The sequence below is a fragment of the Macaca nemestrina genome, chromosome 10 (genome assembly GCF_043159975.1).
Source record: "Macaca nemestrina isolate mMacNem1 chromosome 10, mMacNem.hap1, whole genome shotgun sequence".
Lineage (NCBI taxonomy): Eukaryota > Metazoa > Chordata > Mammalia > Primates > Cercopithecidae > Macaca > Macaca nemestrina.
In genome coordinates this window covers 16,541,018-16,558,958 of record NC_092134.1, presented here as the reverse complement: position 1 = coordinate 16,558,958, position 17,941 = coordinate 16,541,018, and the positions used below count along the sequence as shown (strand labels likewise).

Genomic DNA, 17,941 nt, shown 5'->3' with positions numbered 1-17,941 from the left:
GGTGTGATGGTGCACACCTGTAGTCCCAGCTACTCAGGAGGCTGAGGCAGGAGAATTGCTTGAGCCCAGGAGGTGGAGGTTGCAGTGAGCCAAGATCTTGACCCTGCACTGCAGCCTAGGTGACAGCGGGAGATTCTGTCTCAAAAAAAAAAAAAAAAAAAGGTTTCTCCTTTTTCATTCATTCATTTACCCAACACACATTGAGTTCCTACTCAGAGCCAGATCTTGTGAATGACACTGAAGAATATGAGCATGAAGAAATGCGATGCCACCTCAACCTCACACAGCCCAGAAAAATCAGCCTATCAGGCCTCCCTGCTGCAAATGTCAGAAGCCCCATCAAACTGACAAGCCAGAATGTGGAAGTTATGGACAGAACCATCTGAGAAGACCATAGAATGAATGGGAAGGCAAAATATGAAATTATGATAAAGGCCCAAGAAACAGACAATGAGGGTCAGGGGTGAACAGCGTAACCTGTGAAATAACTGGATTTGTCCATTCAGCCGGTACATGACCTTAGAATGCTATCTTATTTCAGGCACCGTGGGGCGATGGGAGAAATAAATACAAGATATGGTTTGGACCCTGGAGGAGTTTATGTCTAGCGGATCCACTCACAAACGTCTTCTCAACAAGGCTAATCAACTTTGTCAGAAGCAAATACATCCCAGGATTGAAGGGACAAAAATGAAAATGCCACTCAGAGCCAGGGTTCTTACAGAACTCAGAAAAGACACAGGAAGGATCAGCCAGCTCCTCTCTGTCCCGGCTGTCACAAGATCTACTGCCTTTGGTGGGACGGGCAACCACGGGGTGATGGATTGAAACGGTGCACCTTGTTTCTCTCATGATTACCGGAATAATTCCAGCCTAGGAGAGGAAGGAAATCAAACAAAACAAGAACAAGGGTGGGGTGGGAGCAAAGGCTAAACAGAACAACAAATTATAAAATGCAGGATCCAGGCCCAAGCCACACCATGCCAGGAGGGGGAAAAAACCAGCACAAAGAGCATGATGCGCCTGTTTGCAGAGATTTCGGAAGGATAAATGACTTCCTGAATGTGCTTTGGGAGCTGTGGCTCCCTAAAATGGCCTTCTGTGCCCCCTCAAATTCAACAGCCGCTGATGACAATCGGAGCCGTGAGCGCGGGTCGGGGACCCACAGGCTTGCAGAGGAAAGAGGTCTGAGTCAATGGTGAGATTCGAGGTTGATATTTTATTAGTTTCTTCGTGGAATTTGTGGGTCTTCAAGTTGCAAACCCAAACCAAATGTTCCCTTGGAGCATTCCTGGCTGTGTAATTATCATTTGCGTTTGTGTGGGGGTTGGAGGGAAAAGGATGTCTTTTCAAGTGCAAGCATTATAAGGGTCTTCCAGGCAGCTGTGGCAGGGGAAACCGGGCCTGTGGAATACAAAGTGCTGTGAGAACACACGGCCAGGCAGCGATCCACAGGGGCCACTAATACACACACACACGCACACACGCGCACACACGCGCGCGCGCACACACGCATACACACGCACCCACACACATGTGCGCGCACACACACGCATACACACACGCGCGCACACACACACACATACACACACGCGCGCGCACACACACGCACACACACGCGCGCACACACGCATACACACGCACCACACACACGTGCGCGCATGCACACACACGCGCAACACACCCACACACACACGCACACGTGCGCACACGACACAGGGAGACGCAGAGGTGGGGGATCAAGGGCCCGAATGGGGATCGCCGATTCCTCCATAAGGAAAGATAAGAGAGAAAATAGTTTGGTTTTGATTTTACTTTCAAGTGAGTTTCACACTGGAAAAACATTCCCAAAGATCCCGAACCAACCGTGACTCCATTTCTCCCTCCTGAGTTTTTCAGGATGTCACCAGGTTCCCTATCAGACACATCTGGTTTTTTTGTTTTTTTGTTTTTTGTTTTTGTGGGAGAGTCTCACTCTGTCTGTCACCCAGGCTAGAGTTCAGTGGCGCAATCTTGGCTCATTGTAACCTCCACCTCCCGGGTTCAAGCGATTCTCCTGCCTCAGCCTCCTGAGTAGTTGGGATTACAGGCAAGTGTCTCCACGCCCAGCTAATTTTTGTATTTTTAGTAGAGATGGGATTTCGCTATGTTGACCAGGCCAGTCTTGAACTCCTGGCCTCAAGTGATCCACCCATCTTGGCCTCCCAAAACGCTGGGATTACACCATGCCTGGCTGGACACATTCGTCTTTAGACTCGTGCACGCTCTGGTCTGAGGGATGGTGCTAATGGTGAAATGCATCCATGATACTTGACATTCTGAGATGTGATTCATGACTATTCCAACAGAACTTGCGCCTCCCAATCCCACTGAGCTCCCATCTCCAGGCCTTTGTTTTTAGAATTATTCCCATTTTACTGACAAGTAAGCTGAAGGTAGAAGGGAAGTGTCTGTAGTCAGCCAGGAAACAGCTGACAACTTTAACACCCCAAATTTCAACTTTCGCGTTTCCTGTATCCCTCTAGGCCAGGAGTTGTCAAACTGTTGCCTGCAGGCCCACTGCCTGCAAGCTAAGAATGGTTTTTACATTTTAAAATGGTTGGAGGGGGCCCGGTGTGGTGGCTTACACCTGTCATCCCAGCACTTTGGGAGGCCGAGGCAGGAGGATCACCTGAGGTCAGGAGTTTGAGGCCAGCCTGGCCGATGTGGCAAAACCCTGTCTCTTCTAAAAATACAAACATTAGCTGGGCATGGTGGTGGGTGCCTGTAATCCCAGCTACTAGAGAGGCTGAGGCACAAGAATCAGCTGAACCTGGGAGGTGGAGTCTGCAGTGAGCCGAGACCATGCCACTGCACTCCGGCCCGGGAGACAGAGCAAGACTGTGTCTCAATCAATCAATCAATCAATCAATCAATAGTTGGAGTGGGAGGGGAGTCAAAAAAGAATAATATTTGATGACACATAAAAATTACGTGGGCCAGGCTTGGTGGCCCACACCTGTAATCCCAGGAAGCCGAGGTGGGAGGATCGCTTGAGCCCAGGGATTCGAGACCAGCCTGGGCAACAGTGAGACCTTGTCTCTCAAAAAATTAAAAAATTAGCCAGATGCAGTGACACGTGCCTATAGTCCCAGGTACTCGGGAGGCTGAGGCGAGAAGATGTCTTGAGCTCAGGAATTTGAGGCTGCATTGAGCTATGATTGCACCACTGCACTCCAGTCTGGGTGACAGAGTGTTAAATAAAGTTTAGCCTAAAGCTCCCCCCTTACATATTTTAAGTTCAACCTAAAGATTTCTCTGTACATCATGGACTATAACAAGTGGAGGAGGCTGGGCACAGTGGCTCACACCTGTAATCCCAACACTTTGGGAGGCCAAGGTAGGCGGATCACTTGAGGTTAGGAATTCGAGACCAGCCTGGCCAACATGGTGAAACCCCGTCTCTACTAAAAATACAAAAATTAGCCGGGAGTGGTGGTGGGCACCTGTAATCCCAGCTACTCTACTCAGGAGGCTAAGGCAGGAGAGCCACTTGAACCCGAGAAGTGGAGGTTGCAGTGAGCCAAGATCACGCCATTGCACTCCAGCCTGGGCGACAGAGTGAGACTCTGTTGTTGTCTCAACAACAACAAAAAAGTGGAGGTGAAAACTGACCATAGCCTACGCTTGTGCCAATCACCAAGTTTTAGCCAATAAATGTAGCCAACTGTTTGAACTGTATTCGAATAAGGCAGACGCCAAGCTGTAACCAATCTGGCTGTTTCTGTACCTCACATCCATTTTCTGTACCTCGCTTTCCTTTTTCTGTCCATAAATCATTCACCATGTGGCTGCACTGGGGTCTCTGAGCGTACCTTGGCACCGGAGGCTGCCCAGTTTCTGATTTGTTCATTGCTCAATTAAACTCCTTTAAATTTAGTCCAGCTGAAGTTTTTATTTTATCAAGAGCAAGACAATCTTGTCTCTAAATAGTAATAATAATATGAAATCAAAAGTAAAGTGTCTATGAATACAGTTGTATTGGCCAATGGCCATGCCTACCTGTTTCCAGATTGTCTATGGCTCATTTTGTGCCTTAGTGGCAGGGTTGAGCACAGTTGTCCCTCGGTATCTGTGGGGTATTGGTTCCCGGACCTCCCAGATGACTAAAATCCACAGATGCTCAAGTCCCTGATATAAAATGGTGTAGTACTTGCATATAAGCTATGCACATTCCCCTGCATACTTTAAATCATCTCTAGATTACTTATAATTCCCAATACAATGTAAATGCAGCGTAAACAGTTGTTATACAGTGTTGTTATTTTATTTGTATTATTTTAATTGTTATTATTTTTATTGTTGTTTTTGATATATTATATCTGCAATTGGTTGAATCCTTGGATTCGGAACCTGAGGATAGAGAGGGCTGGCTGTACTTCCAACAGAGATCGTGTGTCCTGAAAAGCTGGAAATATTTACTATCTGCTCCTTTCTAGGAAAAGTGTGTCAACCCTTGCTCTAGGCCACTGAGTACGGAGAAAGCAAAGGGATCCCCTTGGCTACCAAGTAAGTTGAAAGTCTTTAACACTGCACTTAAGAAATCTTCAAATAGCCGCGACCCTCATTTTCAAGGTTATGCCCTACTTCTCACTCACCTCATACCAAAGTCAATCTCAAAAATCCATCTACCATCAGTGTGAGCAGCAGCAAATCCATACAGGCCTGCAGCAACTTGATTCTTACCTCCTCGGAGGAAAGAATTCGGCCAAGGGCATAAGGCAGAGTGAAAGTCCAAGGCACGTTTTAGAGCAGGAGTAAAAGTTTATTAAAACATTTGAGAGCAGGAACAAAAGGAAGTACACTTGGAAGAGGACCAAGTGGGTGACTTGAGAGACCCAAGTGTGCTGTCCAACCCTTGACCTGGGGTTTTATACATTGTCATGGTTCCGGGGAATGCATTTCTTCTTCCCAGCTCTTCCTTGGGGTGGGCTGTCCGCATGAGCGGGGACCTGTGCACTTAGGAGGGGCCGCACGCACGGTGTGTTTACTGAAGTTGTGCGCATGCTCATTTGAGGCGTTCTTCCCTTCCCAGTCTAGCGATGCTAGAGGAAGGTCACAGATCAGTTAAACCCCGGCCATTCGGCCTCTTAGTGCACGTGCTTGAGCCCACTCGCCCAGCTGCTGAGATCTTATCCAGAAGCGGTTATCACCAGCCTCAGGTGTTTTCTATCTATTGGGAGCCTGCCTTTCCATCACCAGCTGTGACCAATTTTTATTTTATTTATTTATTTATTTATTTATTGAGGCAAGGAGTCTCACTGTCACCCAGGCTAGAGTGCAGTGGTGCATTATCTCGGCCCACTGCAACCTCTGCCTCCCAGGTTCCAGCGATTCTCCTGCCTCAGCCTCCTGAGTAGCTGGGATTACAGGTGCCCGCCACCATGCCCCACTGATTTTTGTATTTTTAGTGGAGATGAGGTTTCACCATGTTGGCCAGGCTGGTCTCGAACTCCTGACCTCAAGTGATCCACCTGCCTCCACCTCCCAAAGTGCTGAGATTACAAGTGTGAGCCACTGCGCCTGGTCCAATTAGTATTTTAGAAAGACAGTTTAACAACCACCTGACCATCACCTGATGGTCACCTGACATTCCTGTGGGTGGGGGTGGGGCCCCTTTTCTGCCCTGCTCATGTCTGCCTAGCTCCCTACTCTAACATCAGTTCTTCCCCTACAGACTGCACTTCCCTGTGCTTTAAAAAAAAAATTATTTAGATGGGGCCAGGTGCAGTGGCTCACGTCTCTAATCCCAGCACTTTGGGAGGCCAAGGCGGGCTGAAGCTCAGGACCAGCCTGGTCAACATGACAAAACCCTGTCTCTACTAAAAATACAAAAATTAGCCAGGCATAATGGTGCATGCCTGTAATCCCAGCTACTCAGAAAGCTGAGGCAGGAGAATTGCTTGAACCCGGGAGGCAGAAGTCACAGTAAGTTGAGATTGCACCACTGCACTCCAACCCAGGTGACGGAGTGAGACTCTGTCTCAAAAAAAAAAGAAAAAAGAAAAAAGAGAAAAATTATGTGTGTGTGTGTGTGTGTGTGTGTGTGTGTGTATTTAGGTGAAATTCACATAATAAAAAATCATATTAAAGGGTAGAATTCAGTGGGTTTTAGTATATTCACAATGTTGTTCAAACACCACTTCTACATAGTTCCAAAACATTTCAATGACTCCAAAGTAAAATCTCTCAACCTATTAAGCAGTTTCTCCACTTACTCCCCCTGTACCCAGGCCCTGGCAACCACAAATCTACTTTTTGTCTCTACGAATTTGCCTATTCTAGACATTTCCTCTAATGCTGTCATACAGTAGGTCACCTTTTATGCCTGACTTCTTTCACTTAATATAATGTTTTCAAGGTTCATCCATGTTGTAGCATGGGTCAGTACTTTGTTCTTTTTTATAGCCATATAATATTCCATTGTATGAATAGCCCACAATTTGTTTCTCCATTCCTCCATCAATGGACATTCAGGCTGTTTTCACCTTTTGGCTATTGTGAGTAGTGCTGCTATGAACATTTGTGTTCAAGTATCTCTTTAAATATCTCTGTTTTCAGTTATTTTGGGTACATATCTAGGGGTGGATATGCTATATCACATGATAATTTTATGTTTAACTTTTTGAGGAACTGCCAAAAATGGCACAATGCTGCACTGTATTTTTTTCCACAATGGCTGCACTGTATTTTTGTTCACACCAGCAATGCATGAGGATTCCAATTTCTCCACATCATCGTCAACACTTGTTATTTTCCCTTTGTTTCCCTGGTTATAGCCATCCTCCCGGGTGCAGTGGCTTGTCGCTGCTTTTGCTGCTGTGGTTCCCTCTGCCCATGTGCTCCTCCTCATCCCTTCATCTCTCAATAGTGCCGTCTCTCCAGGCTTAACTCAGAGGATGCAGGCTGGGGGTTTCTAGCCCCAATCCCACATCCCAGACCACGCGTCTCCCCGTGTGTGTTCCCAACTTACTGCGCGTGAGCTTTTTTTTTTGGCGGGGGGATTGAGGGTCTCACTCTGTCACCCAGGCTGGAGTGCAGTGGCATGATCTCGGCTCACTGCAACCTCTGCCTCCTGGGTTCAAGCGATTCTCGTGCCTCAGCCTCCTGAGTAGCTGGGATTACTGATGCATGCCACCAACCACGCCCGTCTCATTTTTTTTTTTTTTTTGTATTTTTAGTAGAGACAGGGTTTCCCCATGTTGGCCAGGCTGGTCTCGTTGAACTCCTGACCTCAAATGATTTGCCTGCCTCGCCTCCCAAAGTGCTGGGATTACAGGCATGAGCCACTGCGCCCAGCCAAGCTTGTGCTTTAGAGAGGGAGAAAGAGAAAGAGAGAGATTGGATGGGTGGATAGATAGGTAGGTAGGTAGGTAGGTAGGTAGGTAGGTAGGTAGGTAGGTAGATAGATAGATAGATAATAGATGATAGATAAGATAGATGATAGATTGATAGATAAGATAGATGATAGATTGATAGAAGATAGATTGATAGATAAGATGGATAGATGATAGATTGAAAGATGATAGATAAGATAGATGATAGATTGATAGATGATAAGATAGATGATTGATAGATGAAAGATAAATAGACTGAGATGATAGATAAAATAGATAGATAGATAGATAGATAGATAGATAGATAGATAGATAGATAGATAGATAGATTAGATAGATAGATTGATTTAGGGAGTACAGTTGCAGTTTTTTTATATGGATATATTGCATACTGGTGAAGTCTGGGGTTTAGCGTAGCCATGACCTGAACCGTGTACATTGTACCCATTAAGTAACTTATCCCTCTCTCTCCCCCTCCCCACCCTTCAGCGTCTATTATTTCACTCTCTATGTGCATGTGTTCGTATTATTTAGCTCCCACTTATAAGTGAGAACATGCAGTATTTGACTTTCTGTGTCTGAGTTATTTCACTTAAAGATAACTGCCTCTAGTTCCATTCACGTTGCTGCAAAGGACACGATTTCATTCTTTTACATGGCTGAGTAGTGTGTGTGTGTGTGCGTGCGTGCACGCGCGCGCGTAATATTTTCTTTATCCATTCATCTGTTTTGGATACTTAGCCTCTTTATCTTTGCTATTGTGAATAGTGCTGCAATATGGGTGCAGGTATCTTTTTGATATAATGATTTCTTTTCCTTCGGGTATATACACCAGTTGTGGGGTTGCTGGATCGAATAGTAGGACTATTTTTAGTTCTTTGAGAAATCTCCCTACTGTTTTCCATAGAGGTTGTACTAATTTACCTTCCACCAGTAGTGCAGAAGTGTTCCCTTTTCTCCACAGCCTCGCCAACATCTGGGAATTTTTGCCTATTTAATGATAGTCATCCTGACTGGAGTGAGATGGTATCTCACTGTGGTTTCAGTTTGCATTTCTCTGATGATTAGCAATGTTGAGCATTTTTCACATGTTTCTTGGTTATTTGTGTGTCTCCTTTAACAAGATGTCTGTTCATGTCCTTTGTCCACCTTTTAATGAGGTTATTTGCCTTTTGTTGTTGTTGAGTTGTTCGAGTTCTTTGTAGATTCTGGATATTAGTCCTTTGTCAGATACATAGTTTACAAATATTTTCTCCCATTCTGCAGCTTGTCTGTTCACTCTCTTGATTATTGCTTTTGCTGTGCAGAAGCTTTTTTAGTGAACTTGTGCTCTTACTGTAACGTATGCCACATCCTGTCTTACATGACAGTTGGGTCCCTTGTTCTCATCTCCAGTAACTTTACTTCCCCTCCCTTTGGTGTCCGAGAGCCTGCCTTTCCTGCCAGGCTGTGAGGACCAGGAGCCCACGGCCATGCCTGCATGCCTGTTTCAAACTTGCTGTATACCCAACACATAGCACAACAAATGCCTGTAGTTTTTTGTTTTTTTTTGAGACAGAGTCTCACTTTGTCACCCAGGCTGGAGTGCAATGGCATGACCTCAGCTCACTGCAGCCTCCAAAAAACCAAACAAAAATATTTATACCTACTTTTAATTACATGTAGATTAAGGGGCGGTTTATGCAGAAATTTCAAGGAAAGGGTGCTAACATTTGAGTCGTCGGGTCTTTGCCGTGGAAAGGAGCAGTAACTCCCAGTGTTGCCATGGCGATGGTAAACTGTCATTGTTCACAGGTGGGCATGTCTTATGGAGAGGTGCTCCTGCCCCGTCCCTGTTTTAGCTAGTCCTCAATGTGGTCCAGTGTCCAGGCCCCACCTCTGGAGTTGAGTCCCGCCTCCGACCTCACTCGTTCTAGGGAGCTCTGGGATCACCTGAGATCGCCGTTGTATCTGCCCAATATTGCCCTTACGTCCTTATGGGTGTTGTTTCCAAGAACACACTCCCAACACCTGCACCCAAATCTCTGCCTCAGAATCTATTTCCCAAGGGCCCTACCTAGGAAAGGAGGCATAACAAAGTTTGGGGAAAAATATTGTCTTATCTTCTCTAGTAACCACAGACCAGCAGGCCCGTACACCTCAACTTCTTCTTAACCTGGGTAAAATCAATGCGTGTTCTGTTCCAGATGGGTTCTCATTCTGTTGATTAGATTTAGTAGGGAGAATTGGGGGGCATTCTGGTTTTCTGGCCAGCTTTTCCTATTGATGCCTTCCAAAGTCATTCAACCTCCTGCCTTGAAATGTATCAGTGACTTCCCACTGCTCTGGGGAAAGGCTGCATATGGCCTGGCTTTCTCTGTGCCCTCACCTTACCCATGCATGCTCCCTGAGCTGCATCTGAAGCTCGCCAGTTGTTCGCTTCCTCCACCACAGGGCCTTTGTATATGCTGTTTCTGGTGCCCACACCCCAACGACCCCACCCCCCGTTCACTGAAGTAACTCTTGTTTGTTCTTCAGATATCAATTCCATTGTCTTTTCCTTGGGGCGACCTTTCCCAGAGGCACAGCCGCATAGTGTCTAGGGTCTATGATACATTTAGGGGGCCCCCAAAAAAGGCTTAATTTCTTTTAAAATCAGAAGAAGGAGACAGTGACTATAATAATGACTGTATTATGATGAGTCCAACCTGGATTTATACCAACAAAGTTGCAAAATGTAATTTTTTTAAATGAGAAAAAGCCCCTGTCCCCACCCCCCCCTACAGGGCAAAAGTCCCTCAGACCTTTTCTGACCTCCCCCTAACCCACCAGCGCTGCTAGGTCACGTCTTCCCTAAGTAAGATGCTTTCATTGTGCCTTGAACTCTTCTGCCTAGGCAGGTACCATGGTTGTAACTTGACATTTTCCCCCTAAACCACTAGCTGGATGAAGGCGGGGACCATGTCAGACTTATTCGCTGTGCAACACTGAGTCTACACAGCACTTGGCTCTTATTATATGCTCAATAAACATTTGCTGCAAGCATGACTAAGCAAAAATGATCAGACTTCACGATCATCCCACAAGAACACTCCTTCCATCTATTATTTTTGTGTGTGTTTTTAGAGACAGGGTCTATTCTGTTGCCCAGGGTAGAGTGCAGTGGTACCATCATAGTTCACTGCAGCCTTGACCTCCTTGGATTACACGATCCTCCTGCCTCAGCCTCCCAAGTAGCTGGGACTACAGGCGCACACCACTGCACCCAGCAAATTTTTAATTTTTTTTTCTAGAGATGAGGTCTTGCTATGTTTCCCAGGCTGATCTCAAACTCCTTGGTTTCAAGCAGTCCTCCTGCCTCAGCCTCCCAAGGCTTTGGGATTACAGGCATGAGCCACTGCCCCCGGCCCACACTCCATCTACTTCTAACTCCCTGCCTCTCCTGTAGGCTGGAGGGGAGGGGGCAAGACGGAAACCAGGAGGAAAGGCTCACAATGGACGTGGGAGAATTGGTGGTACTCAACCTTTCTCCCTGATGGGAGAGTCAGGCCAGGGGAGGAGGGTGGCGGCAGAGATTTAGCGTAAACAAACATTTCCTTGTCTGGTAGGTCATTTTGTAATTATACGCAGGTCAAGCTCTTTAGAGCTCCCGGAAATCAGACAATATCTGCCTGTAGAGGCCAGTCCTGCTCCAGGGCCCCTGGAGTGGAGGGGACTTTCATTAGAAGGTCTTTTCCTATCCAGGCAGGAAGCTAAGTGACCGTCCGGTGTGAAACAACGAAGCCAGCAAAAAGCAATAGGAAGGAGAGCTGACCTCAGAGTTCAGAAGATAAGCGGGGGAACAAAATGAATACGTGAACCTGGGGAAACGGGCTGAGCCTGAAGCCCCGGGCAAGGTGCTCTGGGGAAAAGGGGATGACATTGACCTTGGCCTTCATGCTCTCAGGACCGACGCTGGCAAGTGATGGAGAGGCACCTTTGTACATAGGACATTCCAAGCCACCACTTGTACTCTCCATGGATGGCACATGTGTCAACTTTGAGAGAGGATAACAGGAGACCATTAAGAGAAAGCAAAGGAGGCTGTTGCCAGAGGTGGAAATTGGTTCTTGCCAACTAACTGCCCTCCTTCGATTTCACTCAGTCAAGGCAGTGGGGATTTTTCAAATCATCCTCGTGGCTGGACTTCCAGCACCACCCTGGGAGGGATGGGGTTGCAGGGTAAAGATTGTGAATAAGAGGCCTGAGGGCTGGACGCAGTGGCTCACGCCTGTAATCCTAGCACTTTGGAAAGCTGAGGTGGGCAGATCACTTGAGGTCAGGAGTTCAAGGCCAGCCTGGTCAACATGGTGAAACCCCGTCTCTACTAAAAATACAAAAATTAGCTGGACGCGGCGGCATGCACCTGTAATCCCAGCTACTCGGGAGGCTGAGGCAGGAGAATTGCCGGAACCCGAGAGGCAGAGGTTGCAGTGAGCCAAGATCGTGCCACTGCACTCCAGCCTGGGCAACAGAGCAAGACCCCATCCACCGCCCTCCCCACAAAAAAAGGTTCATGCCTATAGTCCCAGCTTTTCAGAAGGCTGAGACAGAAGGATCGCTTGAGGCCACCAGTTCGAGGCTGCAGTGAGTCATAATTACACCACTGCATTCCAGCCTAGGCAACAGAGCGAGACCTGACTCAAAAGAAAAAAAAACTTGACGGAATTTTGGCCGGGCGTGGTGGCTCACGCCTGTAATCCCAACATTTTGGGAGCCTGAGGCGGGCGGATCATCTGAGGTCAGGAGTTTCAGACCAGTCGGGCAACAGAGCATGACCCCATCTCAAAAAAAAAAAAAAAAAGAAAAGAAAAGAAAAGAAAAAAACAGAAGGGGCCTGACTGACAGCCAGAGAGAAAACTTAACGACACACACACAAAACCCTGAACTGGTAGCAAACAGGATGGACAGGTGGCTGCATGCCAAAGTCCTTTGGGTTCACATTTGACTTCAGCTTAGAGGGACAGTAGCCAGCACTTCCCTTTGTCGGAACTAGGCAGATTATGGGAAGAGGCTCTGGCACTCTTAAAATTCCCCTGCCCTCACAGATCTAAAATTAACGTGACTGTTTATAGTGCTGGCTGTGGATGTGGAATGTCATATTACAGTAGTAAATGATACAATAAAGATATAGTAATCCAATATTGGAAATCTGAACTGACTGTGACTACTAATTGCTTATGCATTTAATAGGTCATAGTTATTAGCACTTACATCACTGTCCTTTGTGTTCAAGGATGACGCCGACAGATACTGTCTCTGTATGTGGCAAAGATCACTAAAGCATGAGAACCGTGTGATCTTTCTCTTTAAACAGCATTTTGAGATATCATTCATATACCATGCAATGCATGCTATTCAAGGGTTTTTGGTATATTCACAGGGTTGTGCAACCATCACCACTATCTAATTTTAGAGCAGTTATTTTCTCCACTAAAAGAACCCCTCCAACCCTCCCCTCCAAAAAAAAAAAAAAAAAACCCAGAAACCCCATACTAATAGCAGTTAGTCCCAAGTTCCCCTTTCTTCCAACCCCTGGTAACCATTTTCTGCCTCTGTGCCTTTGCCTAGTCTGTGTATTTCATGTAAATAGTCATGCAATATGTGGTCTTTGGCAATGGCTTCTTTCACTTAGCATAATATTTTCAGGGCTCATCCATGTTATAGCATGAATCAGTACCATATGCTTTCTTCATTTTCTTTATTTTTTTTTCTCTTTTTGACTTTTATTTTAGAATCAGGGGTACACGTGCAGGTTTGTTACAAAGGTATATGACATGATACTGAGGTTTGAAGTATGAATGGATCCCTCACCGCCAGTAGTGAGCATAGTATCCAACAGGTAGGTTTTCTTCAACCTTATTCCTTTCCCATCCTCACTCCTCTTGTATTCCCCAGTGTCTGTCATTCCCATTTTTACGACTATGTGTACACAAAGCTTAGCTCCCACTTACAAGTGAGAACATGCAGTATTTGATTTTCTGTTTCTGTTAGTTTGCTTAGAAGAATGGTTTCTAGCTGTATCCATGTTGCTGTAAAAGACATGATTTTTTTCCTTTTATGGCTGTGTAGTGTTCCATGGTGCGTATGTACCGCATTTTCTGTATTCAGTCCACCATTGAGGGCACCTGGGTTGATTCCATGTCTTTGCTATTGCTACTTTTTTTATTGCCAGCTATTATTTTATTGTATGGATATGCCATGTTTTGTTTATCCATTCACTGGCTTAACTTTCTTTCTTTCTTGCTTGCTTGCTTGCTTGCTTTTTCTCTTTCTTTCATTGATACATATTAGATGTACATATTTTGGGGGTACTTGTGATAATCTGATAGAACCATATAATCAAATCAAGGTAACTGCGATGTCCATCACCTTAAATAATTATCTTATTTTTTTATTATTATTATTTTCAAGACAGAGTCTTACTCTGTCACCCAGGCTAGAGTGCAGTGGTGCAATCTCGGTTCACTGCAACCTTCCCCTCCCGGATTCAAGCAATTCTTGTGCCTCAGCTTTCCGAGTAGCTGGGATTACAGGTATCCACCATCAGACCTGACTCATTTTTGTATTTTTAGTAGAGATGGGGGTTTCACCATGTTAGCCAGGCTGGTCTCAAACTCCTGAGCTGAAGTGATCTGCCCGCCTTGGCCTCCCAAAGTGCTGGGATTACAGGCATGAACCACTGCACCCAGTCTATTTATCTTTTCTTTATACTAGGAACCTTGAATTATTCTCTTCTCACTATTTTGAAATGTGCAATTGATTGATGTTGACTATAGTCACCCTACTACTCTATTGAACGCCAGATCTTATTTCTTCTAAGTATATCTTTGTACTCATTAACCAACCTCTCTTAATTCCCCTTCTTCTTACTTTAACTTTCTAAAGAAATGCCAGATTGTTTACCAAAGGGGATACACTATTTTACATGCTCACCAGCAATGTTGAAGGGTTCAGTTTCTCCACATCCTCTCCAACACTTGTTCTAGTCTATCTTTTCTACTATAGCCATCCCATTGTGTGTGAAGTAGTCTTACTGTGGATTTCATTTGCATTTCCCTAATGGCTAATGATGAACATATCTTCATGTGCTTATTGCCTTTTGTAGATCTTCTTTGGAGACATGTCTATTCAAATATTTTACTAATTTTGTAATTGGGTTGTCTTTCAATTATTGAGTTGTAAACGTTCTTTATATATTCTGGATACAATTCCTGGATCAGATATATGACTCACGATTTTCTTTCTTTTTTATTTTATTTTATTTTATTTTATTTTTTGAGACAGGGTCTCACTCTGTCACCCAGGCTGGAAGTGCAGTGGCACAATCTTGGCTCGGCTCACTGCAACCTCAACTCCTGGGCTGAAGTGGTCCTCCCATCTCTGCCTCTCAAGGAGCTGGGACTACAGGTGTGCGCCACCACACCCAGCTAATTCTTTTGTATTTTTTGTAGAGATGAGGTTTCACTATGTTGCCCAGGCTGGTCTTGAACTCCTGAGCTCAGGCAATCCACCTGCCTTGGCCTCTCAAAGTGCTGGGATTACAGGCATGAGGCACCACACCCAGCTGATTCACAAACATTTTCTCCCATTCTATGAGTTATCTTTCACTTTCTTGATGGTGTCATTTGCAACACAAGGGTTTTTTATTTTTAAGTCATCCAATGTATGTTTTATTATGTGACTTGTGTTTGTGGTGTTGTATCTAAGAATTCATTGGCTAATTCAAGGTCATGAAGATTTACTCCTATGTTGTCTTTTGTTACTTTATTTTTTTAGAGACAGCCTGGTTCATAGCTCACTGCAGCCTCAAGTTCCTGGGCTCAAGTGATCCTCCTGCCTCAACCTCCCAAGTAGCCGGAACTACAGACACACACCACCTTGCCTACTAATTTTAAAACTTTGTTTTTCTGTAGAGACAGGGTCAGCTATGTTGCCCAGGCTAGTCTCAAACTCCTAGCCTCAAGTGATCCTCCTGCCGCAGCCTCCCAAAGCACTGGGATTACAGACATGAGCCACCGCCGCCAGCCTCCTGTTTTCTTCTAAGTGTTTTTTTTTAATTTTTACAGTTTTAGTTCTTACATTTAGGTATTTTATATGTTTCTGTATATGGTCTGAGGTAGGAGTCCAAATTCATTCTTTACATGTGGCTATCCAGTTGTCCCAGTACCATTTGTTGAAAACACTTATTTTCCCCCATTGGATTGTCTTCCCAGCCTTATTAAACAAAGCAAGTAACATCATATGGTAGTTCTAGTTTTAATGTTTGGAGGAACCTCCATAGTGTTTTCCGTAGTGGCCACAGCAATTTATATTTCCACCAACAGTGTACAAGAGTTCCCTTTTCTCCACATCCTCATCAATTCTTATTTATTTATTTATTTATTTATTTATTTATTTATTTTAGTAACAGCCATTCTAACAGGTGTGAAGTGATATTCCACTTCTGGGTATACATCCAAAGGAATTGAAATCAGGACACTGAATAGATATCTGCACTCCCATGTATGCTGCAGTATTATTCACAATGGCCACGACGTAGAAGCAACGTAAGTGTCCATCCATGGATGGGCGGGTAAAGATAATGTATAGACATACAATGGATTGTTATTCTGCCTTGAAAAGGGGGGAAATCCTGCCATTTGCAACAAGACGTACGAACACAGAGGACATAATGCTAAATGAAATGAGCCAGGCACAGAAGGCCAAGTACTACGTGATCTCCCCTATACGAGGAACCTAAAATAGTCAAACTTATTTTGATAATGGTTGCCAGGAGCTAGAGGGAGGAAGGAGAATGGGGAGATGATGGTCCAAAGGTACAGAGTTTCAGTTATGCAAGATGAATAAGTCCTAGAGACCTACTGAACAGCGTGGTGCCCACAGTTTATAATATTATATTGTATACTCAAACATTTGTAAGAGGGCAGATCTTATGTTTAGTGTTCTTACACCAAATAATAATGATATTACAGAGGGCTGGAGGAAACTTTTGGAGGTGACAGATATGTTTATAGCACTGACTGTGGTGGTGGTTTCACAGGTATATACTTATTTCCAAACTCATCAAGTTGTATACGTTAAATATATACATTTTTTATATGCCAGCCATACCTCAATAAAGTGTTTTTAAAAAAATAAATGGACGGCCGGGCGCGGTGGCTCAAGCCTGTAATCCCAGCACTTTGGGAGGCCGAGACGGGCGGATCACGAGGTCAGGAGATCGAGACCATCCTGGGTAACACAGTGAAACCCCGTCTCTACTAAAAACACAAAAAAAAACTTAGCCGGGCGAGGTGGCAGGCGCCTGTAGTCCCAGCTACTCGGGAGGCTGAGGCAGGAGAATGGTGTGAACCCAGGAGGCGGAGCTTGCAGTGAGCTGAGATCCGGCCACTGCACTCCAGCCTGGGTGACAGAGCGAGACTCCGTCTCAAAAAAAAAAAAAAAAAAAATAAATAAATAAATAAATAAATAAATAAATAAATGGACAAGCAGGATTCAGTGGCTCATGCCTGTAATCTCAGCACTTTGGGAGGCCAAGGCAGGAGGATCATTTGAGTCCAGGAGTTCAAGACCAGCCTGGACAACATAGTGAGACCCCGTCTCTCCAAAAAAAAATTTAAAAATTAGCCAGGCATGGTGGCGTACACCTGTAATTTCAGCTACTTGGGAGCCTGAGCTGGGAAGATTGCTTGAGTCTGGGAGTTTGAGGCTGCCGTGAGCCATGATTGTGCCACTGTACTCCAGCCTGTGTGGCAGAGGGAGATCCCGTCTCAAAAAAAAAAAAAAAAAAAATCAATGGACATAATTTAATAGCTTCTAGACTGCAAACTCTGCAGATCTTAACAGTATATGATACAATTCATGCTCTACACTTTCTGTGTTATCTTTTCCTAAAAGGCAGCTTTGCATGGAGAGATCACAGTAGCCTGTGAGTTAGAATGGTGGAATTTGTGATGGCGCAATACTTTAATTATTTGAAAAAGTAAAATTGCTTAGCTAGGTAATACCTTTGATGTGATAACTTTGCAATGCATGTTAATTTGCATGTATGTCATTTATTTATTTATTTATTTGTTTATTTTTGAGACGGAGTCTCACTCTGTGCCCAGGCTGGAGTGCAGTGGCGCAATCTCAGCTCACTGCAGCCTCTGCCTCCCTGGTTCAAGCAATTCTTCTGCCTCAGCCTCCTGAGTAGCTGGGATTACAGGCACGTGCCACCACACCCAGCTAATTTTTGTATTTTTAGTAGAGACGAGGTTTCACCATGTTGGCTAGACTGGTCTCCAGCTCCTGACCTCAGGTGATCCGCCTGCCTTGGCTTCCCAAAGTGCTGGAATTACAGGTGTGAGCCACCGCCCCCAGTCTGTATGACCTTTTATAAGATGGGCCATATGCAGAGATTGCAAACTAGGGGCTCTGGAGCCCAATTCACCCCTGTAGGCATGTTGTGTTGGGCCAATATATTGTTTTAAAATTATCCAACATTTTAAAAATTATAAACAAAAGTCCTGATTTCTTCTTTCTCTTGCAAGTGTAGGAGCTCT

General features: G+C 44.9%; 1 protein-coding gene and 1 long non-coding RNA gene across 6 annotated transcripts in view; one reads left to right on the top strand and one right to left on the bottom strand.

Annotated features, from left to right (window-relative positions):
• The window catches only part of SPRING1 (SREBF pathway regulator in golgi 1), a 138,283-nt gene that overhangs the window by 60,893 nt on the left and 59,449 nt on the right, over positions 1 to 17,941 (bottom strand). The gene's annotated exons all lie outside the window — the stretch shown is intronic.
• LOC139356637 (uncharacterized) lies at positions 2,548 to 16,535 on the top strand. Its single transcript, XR_011608793.1, has 3 exons — positions 2,548 to 4,548; positions 13,130 to 13,236; positions 15,802 to 16,535. It is a non-coding gene; the product is annotated as an uncharacterized lncRNA (long non-coding RNA).